At 39.8% G+C, this 17,552-nt stretch overlaps 1 pseudogene; it reads right to left on the bottom strand.

The window, feature by feature from the left end:
• Positions 1–1,061: 1,061 nt before the first annotated feature.
• On the bottom strand, positions 1,062–3,006 carry LOC124247046 (importin subunit alpha-1-like; annotated as a pseudogene).
• Between the last annotated feature and the right edge of the window lie 14,546 nt (positions 3,007–17,552).

Below are 17,552 nucleotides of genomic sequence, written 5' to 3'. Positions count from 1 at the left end.
AAAGGCTAGATATTACTCTACAAACATGGGGATTATACTGTAGGAGAGGAATGCTCCTCTCACTCCCACCACTCACCCCCACCACCCTCTGACCTCCTCAAAAGAGAATCTGGACATTCATACAAAAGAGAGAGGCAGCTGTCCCCTTCCCGACTGAAAGTCTCCTTGGAGATGGAATGGAAAGGATCCTGGATTCTCATGTAAATAAATCTCTCAGGGGAAAGAGATTGTCTTCCACTTTACAACCCAGGGATACCTCCATGATCCTGGCTTTCACACTCCCCCAACTGTAGACACATGACTCTCTGAGGGCAATCTCTCTAGAAGTCTCTCATTTAATTGGTCATAAGTTACCTTTCGAGGCTTGCTGGAATCAAGTTTCAGTAACATTTGTTCAGAAAGCCCTAGCTGTACAGAAACATAAAAATATTTTCTCTGCAGCCCCACACCATCTTACCCTCCAGCTTAGCTAGTATCCATCAAAGACCTTAGTCACAAGCATCACAAACTTACTCTGACTGATTTAAGCTGAGAAGGAGTCACTAGGAAGCATATAGCCAGGCCTGGGAACCAGGCAAGTCCGAGGAGACCTGGACAGCAGCCAGGGTTGCTCCACAGAAAGAGTCTGATGTGACTGCAGAGGAATGCCAAGCACCACAGCCACATCGCAGCTATCAGCTGTTAGCTGCTGACAGCAAACACTGGATGCCACAGCAGAACTTCTGCTGCTACTGCCACCACAAGAATGGAGACTCCATTCTTCGCATCACTGGTTTCAAGTTTAAACTCTGGGGTTGGAACATCTGATCGTTTTTGTCTCGGACATGTGTTTCCACCCTAGCTTCAAAGGAGGGAGGCTAGGAAAGTGAGTCTGTCTTTTTAGCTTCTGTGGTGGGAGGTGGACTCTGACTGTAGCTGAGATGTATTATGGAGAGTTGACCCCCAAAAAGAAGGGAGTTCTGATGCTGGGCAGCCACAAAAACAACAAATACCCACTATCTTGCTACTGTACCTGTATTCCTTATCTCAGTCTTTTTTTTTTTTTTTTTTAAAGGGTGGAATTTAAGCTTTATTTACAGGACACTGCAAGATATGAAATTCCACATAGAAATAAGAAACCCATTGAGAGGAGAAGCTTCATACAGTATGTACACAGTTTGAAACTGTTCAAGTATAGTTTCGTTGTAAAAAGTGCTACAATAACAAACCACATTTAAAAAGAGTTCTTAGTAGAGAAACAGTTAAGACAAACTTATACCAAACACAGCACACAACAAACAACTTTCTGCCTCAGCTGTACAAGTCTAAAAGTTAAAGGTCCCCGGAGGGCCATCCTGAACTTGGAATGTATAGCCTTCAGAGGTAGTTTCTGGCACAACATTTTGATCTTCCTCTTCCTCTACAGAGAAATACTTCTCAATCAAGTTTAACGAAGCTTTGTACACAGACTCATTTTCATGGTTTTGTAGAGTTCAATTTTGTCCAAACCTCCACATTCTTCAATCATTATACTAAGTTTCTCAGTTTCACCTAGTTTCTCAGCAGCCTGAAAGATATTTGAAATGGCATCCAGAATAACCAGAATAATTTTGGTGTCTTTTGCAGTTAAGAGGTTCATCAACGGTTCTATTATGCCACAATGAACAAGGTATACAATCTGTTCAACTGTTCCACCACTTGTATAGTTGGTCACAGCCCATACAGCTTCCTTTTGTGTCTTAAAGTCTGCCTTAGAGAGAACACCAACGAGGAATGGGACTAATCCATGATTCACAACTTGCTGTATCTGGTCCTGGCGGCCAGCTGTGATGTTTGACATTGTCCACGTAGCTTCCTTCTGAATGTTAGTTTTGGGGTTCGTTAGCAGGCTGGGAAAGATGGCAAGTGCTCCCGCATCTATTACAACCTGAGTCTGTTCGTCTGTCCCAGTGACAATATTTCCTATGGCTCTTAGTGCAGGAGTCACAATTGGCAATTCAGTAGATCCTAGAAGCTTTACAAGTTGGGGTACCACTCCTGTTTTCACGACCATTTCAATCCGTTCATTTGGACCATCAGTAAGGTAGGAAATGGCCCAACAGGTATCTGCTAATACTTCTGGATCATCATGATGCAGGAGACGAACTAAAGTGGGAAGAATTTGCTCAACAGCATCTAATGGGGGTGCAGGATTCTTGTTGCAACAAAGGTTTGAAAGTGTCCAGGTAAGATTACGTAAGTAACCACATGCCAAAGATGACATATCGGGAACTGCAAGAAGAACCAACAGCGGGTCAACTGCACCATACTTGATCACCAAGTCTCGGAAAACCGAACCATCACCTGCAATGTTTCCTAGAGCCCATACGGCTTGTTCACTGATGTGGGCGTGGGGAGATGCCAACAGAGAAATGAATGCTGGGATAGCACCTCCCTCTACCACAGCCTTGGTCTGTTCTGATGTCCCGGAAGCGATGTTAGTGAGGGCCCAAGCAGACTCAAATTGAATGGGACTACAATCAGTTCTGCCCAAGAAGGACACAAATTTTGGAATCAAACCAGCCCGGATTATGTTGTCTATGGGGGGCTGTTTTTCTCTAGAAAGCAGTTTCCTAGCAGCTTGAGTAGCTTGGAGCTGGCTTTCCAAATTGTTGCTGTTTACGCCTTTGACAATATCCTCAACAGACCAATTTACAGTGCCCTGGTTGTTGCGGTTTTCCTGTAGCGGAGAAGTAGCATCATCAGGAAAGGAGCTTACATTTCTCCTTTTCAGCATCTGGTCATCTTTCTTAGCTTTCCTCAGCTCCACATTAACTTCTATTCGGCGCCGCCTCATTTCTGTGCTGTCTTTCCCCTTGTTCTTGAATCTGTTAAGGCGGGCAGCTGGGGAATTAGCATTCTCATTGGAGGACATGGTTATGAGACAAAGAGAGAAAGCTACACAGCCGGCTCAGGAGTCCACAGGAGTCGGCGCGGCACGCACACGCTGCGAGTCGGATGCCCTCAAAACGTCCACCGCGGCCCAGCCCGAAGACGGTGTGTCTCCTTATCTCAGTCTTTACCTACATCCATCCAAATGCATAAGCCAGAAATCATGGCAGTATCTTTGAATTTTTCACCCATACACCCAAGAGGTCTCACAGTTCTGTTGCTTTTCCCCCTTAAGCATTTCTTATTCCTTCCAGGCTCCCAGATTTATTGAGATATAATAACATTGTATTAGTTTAAAGTGTACAACATAATGATTTGATATATGTATATATTGCAAAATGATCACCACAATAAGTTTAGTTAATATCCATCACCTCACATAGTTATGTTTTTTTTCTTGTGATGAGAACTTTTAAGATCTACTCTCCTAGTGACTTTCAACTATATAATACAGTACTGTTAACTATAATCACCATGCTGCACATTATACCCCCAAAGCTTATTTATCTTATAAGTGGAAGTTTGTACCTTTTAACCAACTTCACCATTTCCTCCACCACCAGGCCCCCCCCCCCCCTTTTAAGCATCTCTTGTATCTATCCTTTTATCTCTATCCACATTACCATGGCCACAATCGGGCCTTCATCATTTCCTCTTGCATATATATCCTCCTTGGATATTTGCTGTAGTATCCTACTTGGTTTGCCTGAGCCTGGCCTCATCCCCTGCAATCAGTCTTCCTCACTGTTCTTACACAAATGTCTTTCTAATATTTGATGATATCATCTCCCTACTTAAAGTCTTTCAAGTGGTCTTCATCACATTCAGAATAAAGTTCAGACTATTGGAAGGGCAAAGACCTTCCGAGGCCCCATTTTCGGCTTCATCTTCTTTCACTGTTCTGCTATATGTATGCTTCTCTCCAATCATGACAAAATACTTGTTCTCCAAATAGGTAGATCTTTGTCACATGTGCATGTGCCGTTGCTTCTCTCTGGAATGTCCTTCCAACCTCATTTACTTGCTTAACTCCTACTTTTGCTTCAGGACTCAGCTCATGCCACCCCCTAGATGAATGAGAGGCCTGCCCTCACTGATCCCACAGCTTATTCTACACACATATGTTACAGCTTAATCACCATGCGTTGGGTTCTTTTGCTGTCTGTTTCTCTCACTAAGTGATTTCTTAGAGGTAGAGACTTGCCGTCTCTATACCCTCATTGCCTTGAATAGTCAATAAATATTTGGTGATGGAATAAAAAGCATCCCTGGAGGCAGGAAAGAAATTTCCACTGGACAGAAGAAACTGAGATGTGAGCAGATTAGATGAGTTGTCCAAAACTATACAGCTAGTAATGGCAGAGCTAAAACTAGAATTCTTAGTACCTACCTTACCAATCTCTCCTCTCTTCTATAACTTCTCTTCCACAAGGCATATTGCCTTTTATGAAAATCTCACTGCAGATTTGGTTCTGGAAATTTGCTCCTACACATGGAAGGGACACATACGATTTTAAGTAGAAAATATTCAAAGATATTGTCCCAGTACCAACTCTTATTAGTAAGAGGTCAGGTAGCACCTCAGGAAAAGTTACACAGGTTTTATCAATTTCATATACACAGAAATTCTTTCTGTCATAAAGTATTTAAAAGTCAATGTCTTATAACACAGTCAGTTGATCTGCCTGAGTGATGTCTAAGGTGACGGTACTTACACGAAGGCAAAAATCTGGGTTTTGAGAAAGACAAATACTATGTCATATCACTTACATGTGGAATCTACAAAATACAAACTCAGAGAAACAGAGAGTAAAGTGGTGGTTACCAGGGGTGGGGGCTGGGGGAAATTGGGAGATATTGGTCAAAGGATACAAACTTCCAGTTAGAAGATCAACAAGTTTGGGGATCCACTGTACAGCATGGTGATTATAGCTAATAATACTGTGTCATATACTTGAATGCTGCTAAGAGAGCAGATCTTAAATGTTCTCACTACAAAAAATGTAAATAAATGGTAACTATGTGACAGGATGGAGGTGGAAGCCAATGCTATGGTGGTAATCATTTTGCAGTTTATAAATGTATCAAATCAACAGGTTGTTCACCTGAAACTTACACAATGTTATGTGTCAATTATATCTTAATACATCCGGAAAAGAATAAAGCTGGCACAAAGAAAAACAAATCTGGGTTTTAAGGGAGCAGGTAACATTTTAAGATGTTGACATGTCAATAATATGGGGTGGCTTTGTGCCATTACCCTTGTTAAGCAAATCATGATTGTTTTGGTCCCTGCTAGTGCTTAGGTCTGTAATTGTAGTAATTGCTCAATAAAAGTTACAGAGAGCAATTGACAGGCAGCCACGAGCACATGGATGACTCAGAACAAAGTTGTCAGACTCTGCATGTGAGGCTGTAATTATAGGACCAGGGCAGAATCCACCATAACTCAAAGTCTAATTATGGCTCAGTACCATGGCACTTGGAAAACTAGAGAAGCATTTCCAATTCACTATTGCCAGGTGTTTTATAGCCTCAGGTTAACAAATTATCATACCTACATGGACTGTGGTAATAATAGGCAGTAAATATTTTCACTTATCTTTGAAATTTCATCCTTTGTATTGTTTTCTACACTAGGAAGGCTCAGAAGCTTGTCATTAGAATGATGGGACAACAGATTTAGTCCTAAGATGAAATAGGTATTTTAAATAGAGGAGTAAATTCCTATTTAATGATTATCACTCTCTCTCAATAGAGTTAAGCTTAAAAATCAATTGGCAGAAAAAAATTATGCAATATGATAACATATATGTATAATAGGACTATATATTTATAAATTTACACATGAATATTGTCATTTTTTAAAAGTCTACAAGGATAATACCCATGAACCTGATGATGGTATCACCTCTGAGGAGGGACATTATATTGAGAAAGGAAAAGTTAAGGTCAGATGCAGCAATTTGTACTTTATGTGTCTCTGTATTTTCTAAAGTTTTTAACACAAATATCTCAATTGTATTAAGTATTAATCTTTTTTTTTCTTTTTTGAGGAAGATTAGCCCTCAGCTAACTACTGCCAGTCCTCCTCTTTTTGCTGAGGAAGCCTGGCCCTGAGCTAACATCTGTGCCCATCCTCCTCTACTTTATATGTGGGATGCCTACCACAGCATGGCGTGCCAAGCGGTGCCATGTCCACACTGGGGATCCGAACCAGCGAACCCCGGGCTGCCGAGAAGCGGAACGTGCGAACTTAACCGCTGCGCCACCGAGCCGGCCCCTAAGTATTAATCTTGCCAGTTAAAAAAACCCCAAACTTTTGAATTCAGCAAGACCAAGATTTGGCCCAGGCTAGATAGAATTTCCCATGCCCTTAAAAGCTCTCTTACTATGACAGGATTATATCTTAAGCATGTTTACATGACAGAGTCTAGAAGTAATTTCGATACGTATCTGGCATTTTATTATATAGATGTAGATGTAGTGTAATCTTATTCATGTCTTTTATTTTGTTTCCAACTATTTAAAACAACTTTTAAAACTTTTTATCATGCGGTTTTTCGAACACAAACAAAAGCAGAGAGGATATATATAAGGAACCCCCAAGTATCCATAACCCAGCTTCAGTGATTATCAATTTTTAGCCAAACCTGTTTGCCTAAAAGGGAAACTTTACTTTCTCTATTCATATAAATTCTTCCTCTTTGTAATCCTCTTTATCTAAAGATAAAGAAGAGATTTTGTGAATATCTGGATTCTGATTCATTTGCCATTCTCAGCGACTTTAATTAACGTTTAAATTCAGCTTCCATTAATAACATGGTTATTTACCAGAGTTTCACAACTATCTGGGGCAAACTTATTTAAAATCTAAATCCCCTAAGATTTTCTCTGTCCCTGTGACAGTTCAAAAATCTAAAAATCTTGTGCACAGAACTACGATGATAATTATGTATATAAAGCTATCAGTGTACATTGACAGACAGTTATAGAATTGAGTATAATAGAGAGATCACAAAAGAAAATAATTTGGGAAAATAAAAGTTGCATCCACATTTACCATTTTCTTTCAACTCATCGTTTTTGGTTTTAAGAATCTTTTGGTCAAATGAAAATAAACTCAGGTGGCAGATGCAAGCCCAGTTCACTATTTCAGTACCTCCACATAGCATACTCCTGGAGGTGCTTTGCAACTTAAAATAATATTCTTCTCCAATGTATGGCAGAGTAGAACTTAAAGGCCAAGACCGTGAATTAGGCTGGAAAGCAAGGTCAATGGAGTGTAATCACATGGTGTTTCAGATCAATGGTGATTCAGGACCATGGACAGTGACACATGCGCCCTCACCTCCCTTACCAACCCTGCGGTAGACAGTTTGCTCCTACAAAAAGACATCTGTTACTGTCTATCAGGAGTGGCTAGAGCAAAGGCACAGACATGGCTCAGAGGCCAACTGCAGAGGCCAGGCACCTACAATCTAGCATCTACAGAGCCCAGGCAGAAGCACGGTAAATGTCTTAAGATCCAAAGACAGATATCCAAGAATCACAGTCAGAGAAAGGAAAAGTCAAATCTGAAGACAAAAGGAAGGAATGGGGTACAAACTGAGGCTGAATAAAATAGAAAAGGGGAGGTATTCAGACTTGGGACTAGAAACAGCACTTTTAAGTACAGAAGCAGGCAAGAAGGTCCACACAACAGTACAACTTGAATAAGGTCTTCCTGCCCTTTTATCTAAATTCAATTCAATTTAAGTCGATTAAAATCCACAAGTGCTCAATGTATGCCAACAATAGTGAGATAATAGTTTTAAGCAGTAATCCTGGTGTGGACAGATAAAAGCTAACAGATTTGCACTGCTCACAGGCATGAACAGGATTGACTGGATGCTATTGATTATACCTGTGACCTAGGTGGTCTTGACATTTGGAAGCAGATACCTTAATTCACTACTAATTCTTTTGCACTAGCCAAGAGAAGATAAAGCAAACAGAATGAAAAGAGGAGTGAGGTTGTGGAAAGGAAATCGAGTTGGGAAAGGGAAAATTGATAAGTACTGACATGATAATTCCCATCCTCATCTTAGGTATTTAATTTTAAAGTGACTTTATATGGACCTCCTTTAGGAAGAAAGCCACAACTCTGTATGTGTGTTTATGTGCATATAAGTTGAGAAAAACTTTTATCTTGATTTTATCCAAAATAGATAAAGGGATGCCAACACAATTGGGAGAAACAGACAAGTAAACATAGTATCAAGAGAAGTTTTTTCCATTCAAGAAGAAAGTCACCTCTTAAGGGCAAGAAGAGAACCCTTACACTCTTTTTTAAATATTTTAAGTAAAGAAAAACCTCATTAGAAGACAGAAACCCAGAGTACAGTGAGTAAGATTCTTAACATTAGAGACTCCTCTCTCAGAGACTGACAATGCTGCCAACTTAGTGGGAAGAAACTGTAAATAGAAGTTTGGCAAATAAGCAAGCAGAAGTAGTGGAGGACCATACATCTACTTCAGTTTGCTGCATCACCAGCATAATTATCACGGATGAAAATGTCATCTGGCATTAACATAAGCCTCTTCATTGACCTCGACAATGGATTTGGTATGGTGTGACTGACTATGTGGATGTCCTCAAACTTCTTCCAGGCTCCGTGTGTACTTTTTTAAAAATTTGTGCTTTGTTGGTTATAGGATACCTTCCTAGCTAAGAGGCTCATTCTCTGTTCAGAGACATACAGGAGACTATACTCCTGCTTAAATCACATTCAAGTCTTGCCTAATATCTAGGAATATCAAGGGCCAAGCCTGGACCATAATGATTTTCCTCCTGCAGATGCTATACTTAGGAGCTTTGAGCCAACTCCTAGAATAGGGATCAGGAAATTTCTTCTGTAAAGTGCCAGATAGTAAATATTTTCAGGGCTTTGTGGACCACATATTCTTCTGCATCAAATATTCTCCTTTTTTTCAAAGACAATTTTAAAGATGTAAAGAACATTCTTAGTTTAAACAGACTATGAGCCAGATTTTACCCATAGGACGTAGTTTGCCAGCTTCTGCAAGGAAAGAGGTTAGAAGCAGATTAGAGTTGTTTGGCCTAAAGAAAGTAGTGGGGTGAGGGCACGTCAATGAATCCAGGGAAATATAAATAACTTTCTAAAGAAGATGTGCTGTTGTTTTTTTCAAAGGATTGGTATGGCCATGCCGTCTACATTTTCTGGGGTTTTTTGGACAACTGGAATTAATTTGTCCCTTGGAAAAGGATACAGTTTGTCCACTCCATACAAGCAATGATGTCTATAGGAGTAAACTGATAAGAAAGACTGCTGACAAACTTAAGTGGAGTATTCACTATCCTCCCTGATTTGCTTCCTCATATCAGAGCTGATCAAGCAACAATTCAAGAGAAGAAAACTTTTCTTCTATACTATGTGGAAAAAATCTGTATGCGTAGGTTTGTGCGTATATTTATATATAGGAAATACATAAAATACATGTGTGTGTTTACATAGGCAATAATGAATATATAAAATATGTATATATATAATAAATACATATAAACACACATATTTCCTCTAGTTTACAGCTCCTATTTTTGTAGAACACAGCTTTCATATATAATTTCAAAAGACATATAAGGGAACTAAGAGAGCATAATTGGATGAGAAGAAATGGTCATTACACAGCCATCTAGTTAACTAGTTTTCTGCAGTCATCACCTCCCACCCCATAAGGTACTGGACATACCCACTAATGTAGCAATGAGGTCTCCAGTGTCGCATTATAGAGCAGTACTCATGTCTGGAGTGAAGATGGTGCCACACTTGCCTGACAACCATTGCCAAGGTACACTTTACCCGTTTCTGTTTAATCAATCAGCTGCTCCTCTTAGGGGAGGAAGTTTTTCATAAACGTATGTATGTAGATTAAACTTGTTGTCAGGGAGGTGACAAGCCTGCAACAAATGGATCCCATATGTGCTAATTACCTTACAGAAGACAGAAGTTATAGAGGGATTAGGGTAATGACTTGGATGGATGAACAAATAGGTCAGCTAGAGATGAGTGAACTGATTTGTCTAATATTAGAACCGAGCCCTACAAACTCCCTGCCTGAGCTAAGTCATTCAATTGCTTCTGCGACTTTAGAACTTAAAGTACAGTTTTAAACCTTCAGAGTTTTAAATTGTAAATAAATTGTCCAGTCATCTCCCTCTGGAAAATTAGGAGAGATGTAAAAACACACTCTCCAACAAAACTTCACTCCTAGACGGTTATGATTTGTCAAAAGATTCTCTACCATTCTGTAAGGCTTTCATGATTTCCCTAAAACCATTATAGGAAGGCTCTGAACACTAGAATTCTCCACAACTGCATGGGCTGCAGTCATGAAGAAGTATCAGAATTAACATAAAGATGTTCCTCCATGACATTTATCAGCAGGTTGGACTCTATGATTTGCGTAGATGATATAAGGTGACAAGTGAAGCAGCCAACACAGAGGGTTCGCTGATCTAGGAGTCATGAGACACAGACCCTTAGTTCATTTCTACCTTTAAGGGCTTTGAGAAGCTAAGACATTTAACCCCTCAGTGCCTCATTTTTCTCTTTGTAAAATTGATTTCACATGCTAGTATCTATACCTCCGTTAATGCTAACGTAATCTAAAAGAAGGAAAAGGAGAGGTTCTTTACTTTGCACTTCTCCCCGCCTTTCAAACACACTCTTCTCAATCTTTATCCTGCAAAACTAAAAATACCAGATTCAGTGGTGGAATGAGAAGGATCATTGGTTAAATAAAAAAAGAAAGCTAAGTTATTAGGCAATATGATCTGATTGAACACTTGTTTTAATTTCTTTAGGCAACTAAAAGACCACTTCTATAAGAGCTGCCCAGACATCTCATCTCTGTGTTGAGAATTAAGTTAGAGAATTGAAATAAGACCAGTTTATACCACCATAGGAAAAATCAAAGGTTATTCACATGATTGAATGTAGTGGCCCCTATTGAGTCAAAACCAGCATTTAGCTACAACTGGACCTCACTTTTTTTTTGTTTTTATGAAGAAGATTCTCCCTGAGCTAACATCCATTACCAATCTTCCTCTTTTTTGCTTGAGGAAGATTCACCCATAGCCAACTTCTGTGCCAATCCTCCTCTATTTTTTATGTGGGTCACCACCACAGTGTGGCCGATGAGTGGTGTAGGTCCATGCCCAGGATCAGAACCTGCGAATCTGGGCCACTGAGGCAGAGCAAACCAAATTTAACCACTATGCCACAGGGCTGGCCCCTGGACCTGACTCTTAATGTGGTTTCCTCATTTCTTTTTTTCCCTGCCATCTCTCACACCTATACATTTCCCCCAACCATGCATCAGAAGCTTTAGAAAAAATAGTATGTTATGTGTCTTGGATATTCGTCCCCCAGCTCAGCTCCATTAATTCCCGTTGGAACCCTCCAGAAATAGAAGTTACAAAAAGAATTCCAAGGAACACTTTATATGGAACTTTAGGAGCCAAGAAGACACAACTTGACATTAGCAAGGAAGAGAGGCATTCTCCACTTGTCTTCTCACAGGACAACATAATGTGGCATCATCAACAATAGCTTCAGAAAATGCAGGGCTGCTTCAGCACCTCCAGATTCGGCAGCTCTGAAAATAACGAAAGATGGCATCTTCAATAGATTCAATACTGTGATGGATGTGGGCCACAAAGTCAGGGACTACTTCCAGGGGCTTTTGTTCTGGGGCGGCATAATAGCTAGGTGGACCTGAATTCCAGAGCATATGAGTGGGCTTCCTAAGCTGATGTGAGACATGACCTGGGAATTTAGAGGAAGCCTGGAGGTCCTGTGATAGCAGGTGGGAGCAGGAAGTTAAAACGTGATTGACCACATATTTGACTCCAATTGAACCCAAAGGCTGGTGACGACTGAGGAATTCAGCTTACGTGGACTTTGTGGTAAAATCCAGATTTCAGATATTCTTCCCATGGTGTTCATAAACCATGGAAATGCACAAATTTCATCTTCAAACTATATGCCTGATTTAGGGGCAGAAATATAGTCACCATATTCACATGTTATAATCAGAGAGGTGTTAGGAAGAACCCTTGCTAAAAGAGGTGTCATTTTAATTGATTGCTGAAATGACACCATAAATAATGTATTCCTTTTTGTTAAGCACTGCTCTCTGAGAGCAGATCTGTTCTGTTATCAGGAGAAAAGGAGATGGAAAGGGAGTGGTGCGGGTAGTGAAGAAATGAAAATGAGAGGAACAATGGGGAAAGTGTCTTATGCCTCACAGTCTTAACTAGGGCTGCTCCTCAGGCTGGAAGGCAGGAGGAAAGGGCCCTTTCAGTCTCTGCTTGTCTCCCCCTCCCCAACGTGTCTCTGGGCAGTTTCTAGTTATGCTGGTGAGATGGGTAGCATGGTTTAGTGAAAGGATCACTGGATTTAGATACAGGGCACTTGGTTTTAGACCTGTCTCTCTAACTAGCTAACAACAGGCTCTTGGGATTGGCGGGGGCTGGGGGAGGGGGTGGTAAGTGGGGGGGGGGGAGGGCGGGGGAAATGTGTGTGATGGGAGTGGCCATGTGGTATTTGCCAATTTCCATTATGTAAATATTCCAAACGTGACCTATTTCAAGGTACCAGCATGATGTCAGTGAACATGGAGTTGTGAAGAGATGTGAAGTGACACACCATCATATAGTATTGCCACCATATAGATACAATAAATGCAAATAACCTCAAGAACATAGATGATAGTAAACTGTAGTAAAATAATTAGGAAATGAGGAGTTCTGAGTATTTCTTACTTGTGTGCTTGTGTGATTTTCATAATACCTAAATTTTATTGAATTACCATTGTGAGTCAGAGTTTGTTTTTTTAATTGAGGTATAACTGACATATAATAAATAGTGCATATTTAAAGTGTACAATTTGATTTTTTTGTGTGTGGGTGTGAGGAAGATTGGCCCTGAGCTAACATCACCAATCTTTCTCCATTTTTTATGTGGGACATAACCAGAGTGTGGCCTGATGAGTGGTGCTGGGTCCACACCTGGGATCCGAACCTGTGAACACCAGGCCATCAAAGTGGAGCATGAGAACTCAACCACAACACCACTGGGCCAGCCCCTAATTTGATAACTTTTTACCTACATGTGCACCTGTGAAACCATCAACAAAAACAAGATGGTAAACATATCCATCAACCCCAAAAGTTTCCTTGTGCCCTTTTGTAATCCCCTCCTGTCCTTACTCTAGTCCTCAGGCAACCGCTGATCTGCCTTCTGTCACTACAGAGTAGTTTGGATTTTATAGAACTTTATATAGGTAGAATCATACAGTATGTACCCTTTTGTTGTCCTGCTTCTTTCACAGCCTAATTATTTTGAAATTCATCCTTATTGTTGTGTATACCAATAGTTTATTCCTTTTTATTGCTGAGCAGTATTCTATTGTATGAATATACCATAATTTGTTTGTCCACCTGTTGATGGATGTTTGGGTTGTTTCTATCATAAAGTTCAGTGATGCTCTTGTCATTAAAAAAAATTTTTTTACTCTTTGGGTTTCATTATGGACCATTTCTATTGCTATGTATTCAAGTTCACCAATCTTCTGCAATGTCTAATTAGCTATTAATCCAATCTAGTATATTTTTTCATCTCAGACACTGCAGCTCTCATTTCTAGAAATTCTATGTGGGTCTTTTTTTATATCCTCCATGTTTCTACTTAAATGTTAGAACACATAGAATATAGTAGTTAAAATAAATAACTGTTTTTCTGCTAATCGTAACTTCTGTATCTGTTCTGAGTTGGTTTTAAAGGATTGACTTTTCTTCTCATAGCTCCTGTTTTCCAGTTTCTTTGCATTCATGGTAATCTTGGGTTGGATATTGTGAATTTTACTTGTTGAGTGCTGCATATTTTCGTACTCCTCTAAATTTTCTTGAGCTTTTTCTGAGATGTAGTTAAGCTACTTGAAAACAGTTTGTTCCTTTTGGGTCTCAATTTTCACTTTTTTGAAGTGGGGCCAGAGCAGTATTTAGTCTGGAGTTAATTATTCCCCACTACTGAGGCAACACCCTTCTCAGTAGTTTACCGCAATTCTGAGTTTTTCCAGCTGGTGGTGACAGACAGTATCTCAGATCGTGTGTGGGCAGAGTCCTAGCTCCTCTAATCCTTTCAGATAGGATTATCTTTTTCCACCTCAGGTGACTTCCTTATATGCATGTGCTGATCAGTACTCTGCAGACTACTCCAGAGGGACCCTTCACAGAGCTCTGAGCTGCTCTCTCTCTGCAACTCTCTCCTCTCTGGTATTTCGTCCTGAGAACTCTAGTGGCCTTGGTCTTCCTGGACTCTAAGCTCCGTCTCCTCAACTCAGGGAGTCCTGGGCTCTGCCTACGTTCTCCCACTCTGCTCCATGGCCTAGAACCTTTCTCAAGTCAGTAAACTGGAGACAATTGTAGGGTTTCCCTCGTTTGTTTCTCATCTCACTGTCTTTTGCTACCAGATGTCCAGTGTCCAGAAAACTGTTGTTTCATACATTTTGTCTGAGTTTTTAAAACTTTTTTTTTCAGGAGGACAAGTAAATCCATTTCTTGTTACTTCATCTTGGCTAGAAGCAGAAACGATTACCTTTATTTTTAGTATAATTTATTTCATTATAAGTTAACACAATTTAAATTTTAATAATGGATGTGTAAATCAACTGGCTCACAAAATTCCTGAAAATTTAACAACTAGCTCTCACGAGCCAGTATAACCTGCCTCTAGCACACCTTTGCTTTAGCTGCACTTTCTACATCTATCGGACAAAGAGATTATTTTATGTAATTTAGGATTACTCCAGTTTATCAAGCCTGAATTCCACAGTCTTAAGGAGAATTGCTCTGGTCAGATTTATTCAATAATTTTTAAAAACAAAATAAATAAAATAAAATTAATAAATTCTTCAAGATTCAGACTCAGGATTTAAGCTACCGCACTACTCTCTTCTCTATATTCAATAGAGTCTCCTGCCTCTCTGCAGGCCAAGGCACATTTCCATCTCAGGCCTTTGTTATCTCTGGACTAAGAAATTACTGCAACTGGTATTTCTGATTTAAGTCTTATTCCTCTTCAATTCTACTTCCCATGGCATCAGAAGCTTTCTAAACTCACAGATTTGACCAGGTGTCTTCCCATTACCTGCAGGATTAAGTCCAAGCTCCCTAGGATGATATATAAGCTTTTTGCAATAAAAGAAATACAACAAAATAAATCACTTTCAAAATCTTATTCCTATTGGTAGTATGACACATCCATGCCCCTCATGGCTCCATGGAGGCACAGGGTGCCTTCCTGCCCTTTGACTTTTGACTTGGCCATGTGGTTGCTTTGGCCAATGGGATGTTAGGAATGTGATATGAGCAGAGGCTTGAAAGGAGCTTGCACATTCGGGCTTGTGCTTCTGCCATCACTATAAGAAGAACATAACCTGGTAGCCTTTGTCCCTACAGCCTGAGCCTAGAATGACATATGTGGGCTGGACCCACAGCCTGAAGCAGAGTGCCTCAGTCACACCCAGCCTAGATCAGTTCATATGTGGTTGACCTCCAGACCAATGAGCATGAAAATAAATGCTAATTATTGTAAACCACAAAGATTTTTGTGGTTGTTTATCATGCAGCAAAAGCTGATGGATACAATAACTAACCTTTTAACTAACCTTATTCCATGCCAGGAACTTTCACATCTATTAGTTCATTTAACTTTCCCAATAACCTGTGAAACAGTCTTTCTTGCATTGTATGGATGGGAGAAATGATATTTAGTGAGCTTATGTTACTTGGTTAAGTTTATAAACTAAGTAAGTTTGGTGGGTATGGGATTTGAACTCAGATTTATCTTTCCAAAGCACACACCTTCATTTCCTACTGCTCCCCCAATTTCTTCTATTTTCTGCTTTAGCAATACTCTAAAATACCATTTCTATCTCTAGCCTTTGCACATGCTGTACCCCACTAGGCATATGGTAGGTACTCAATTTTTACTGAATGGCTAATGAATAAATGACTGTGAGGAATGCCTCTCTTTTGTCACCCAGATAATTAAAAAATAATCTTCAAAACCTGGTTTACAGATCACGCCTATGTAAAATTTTTCTCCATCTCTCCAATAATTGCCTCCTTTGTGCTTTTCAATCTTTACCACAGTTCAAAGATTCTACCTATCATGCTAAATTACAATCATTTCATGACACATTTGTTTCCTTTACCTTAACATTTCTCAATATTGAGGTTCAAAATAATTCATTTTGTGTCCCTAGGGCTAGTCTGCAAATAGCACATGCCTAATTAGCGTATGTTTTCATTCTAAGCATTCTTCGTAATCACCAAAATAGTACTAGATCTAAACTTCCAGGAAATCCCAGTGAATTTAAGCATCATGACCATCTGGTGATGCTATCCACATTCATAAGCAGACACTAAAGAAAAACTTAAAACTAGTAAGTTTCTTTTTTCTTTCTTTCTTTTTTTGCTGAGGAAGATTCACCCTGAGCTAAGATCTGTGCCAATCTTCCTCTATTTTTTTGGGACACCTCCACAGTGTGGTTGGTGTGTGGAGTAGGTCTACACTCGGGATGTGAACCCATGAACCCGGCCGGGCCACCGAAGCAGAGCGTGCAGAACTTCAACCACTTGGCCACGGGCAGGGCCCTAAAACTAGTAAGTTTCAAGGGGTTTGGGAAACTTCTTACCTGTGCCCTAGGACTTCCCACCTGTCTTCCATGCCCCTCTTGAAAATCACTACATACGGAAGGATGTTGTGATGGGAAAGCACTGCACTTGTGAGTGGCATACTTGCAGGGGGAAAAAAGGTTAGAAAATCCTGCGTTTAATTTCAAGGTTTCAGAATGATTCTTCTTAATCAAAGTATTTGAAATGCATAGAGTTTTATAAGGAGAATAAAATTACCTAAATTTTGAAGTAAGTACTTTTTAACCCACTCATTACGATAGAGCCTGCAGAATGGACCAGCTGGATAGTATTTTATCAAAGAGTAGCAACAACCACTAGATGTCAGCACTTATGAACTGTAAGCCTGCCAAAGGCTCTGATGTCGATTTAATTTCTAATTTATTTTTAAGATTATTATCTATGACACAAGAAAATTGGAAATTGCATGAAATGTTTACTTGAAATATGTAAAATAATATATTCAGAAAATAATAGAGTAAACTCAATTATGGTGACAATTCTGATAACAAGAATAAAAGTCTCATTTTAAGTGATCGTTTTGCAAGCCCTGGAGGTCCATGAACTGGCCTCTTGCCAAAATAGGAACAGGACAAAATTTTGCATGTTAGGATTCTGCACAGGCAATACCCTGTCATCTCAAGAACCAAATAAGTGGACTTTGAATTTATGTGTTTGGGATTTTCTTCAGGTCATGAAGGCAGGACCTTCTTCTTCACAAAAGAACCACACACTATGATCATGCACATGCACCTTCCCATGTAGCTTCTTGCCACCTACCCAGCAACTGTCATCAGTTTCTCCTTTTAGATTTAAGCCATGGAATCACTAAATTCTCTAATGCTCCTCTTTTGAAACATGTTCATCAAAACAAATA

The sequence above is a fragment of the Equus quagga genome, chromosome 11 (genome assembly GCF_021613505.1).
Source record: "Equus quagga isolate Etosha38 chromosome 11, UCLA_HA_Equagga_1.0, whole genome shotgun sequence".
NCBI classification, from domain to species: domain Eukaryota; kingdom Metazoa; phylum Chordata; class Mammalia; order Perissodactyla; family Equidae; genus Equus; species Equus quagga.
This window is presented reverse-complemented; position numbering and strand designations above follow the sequence as displayed.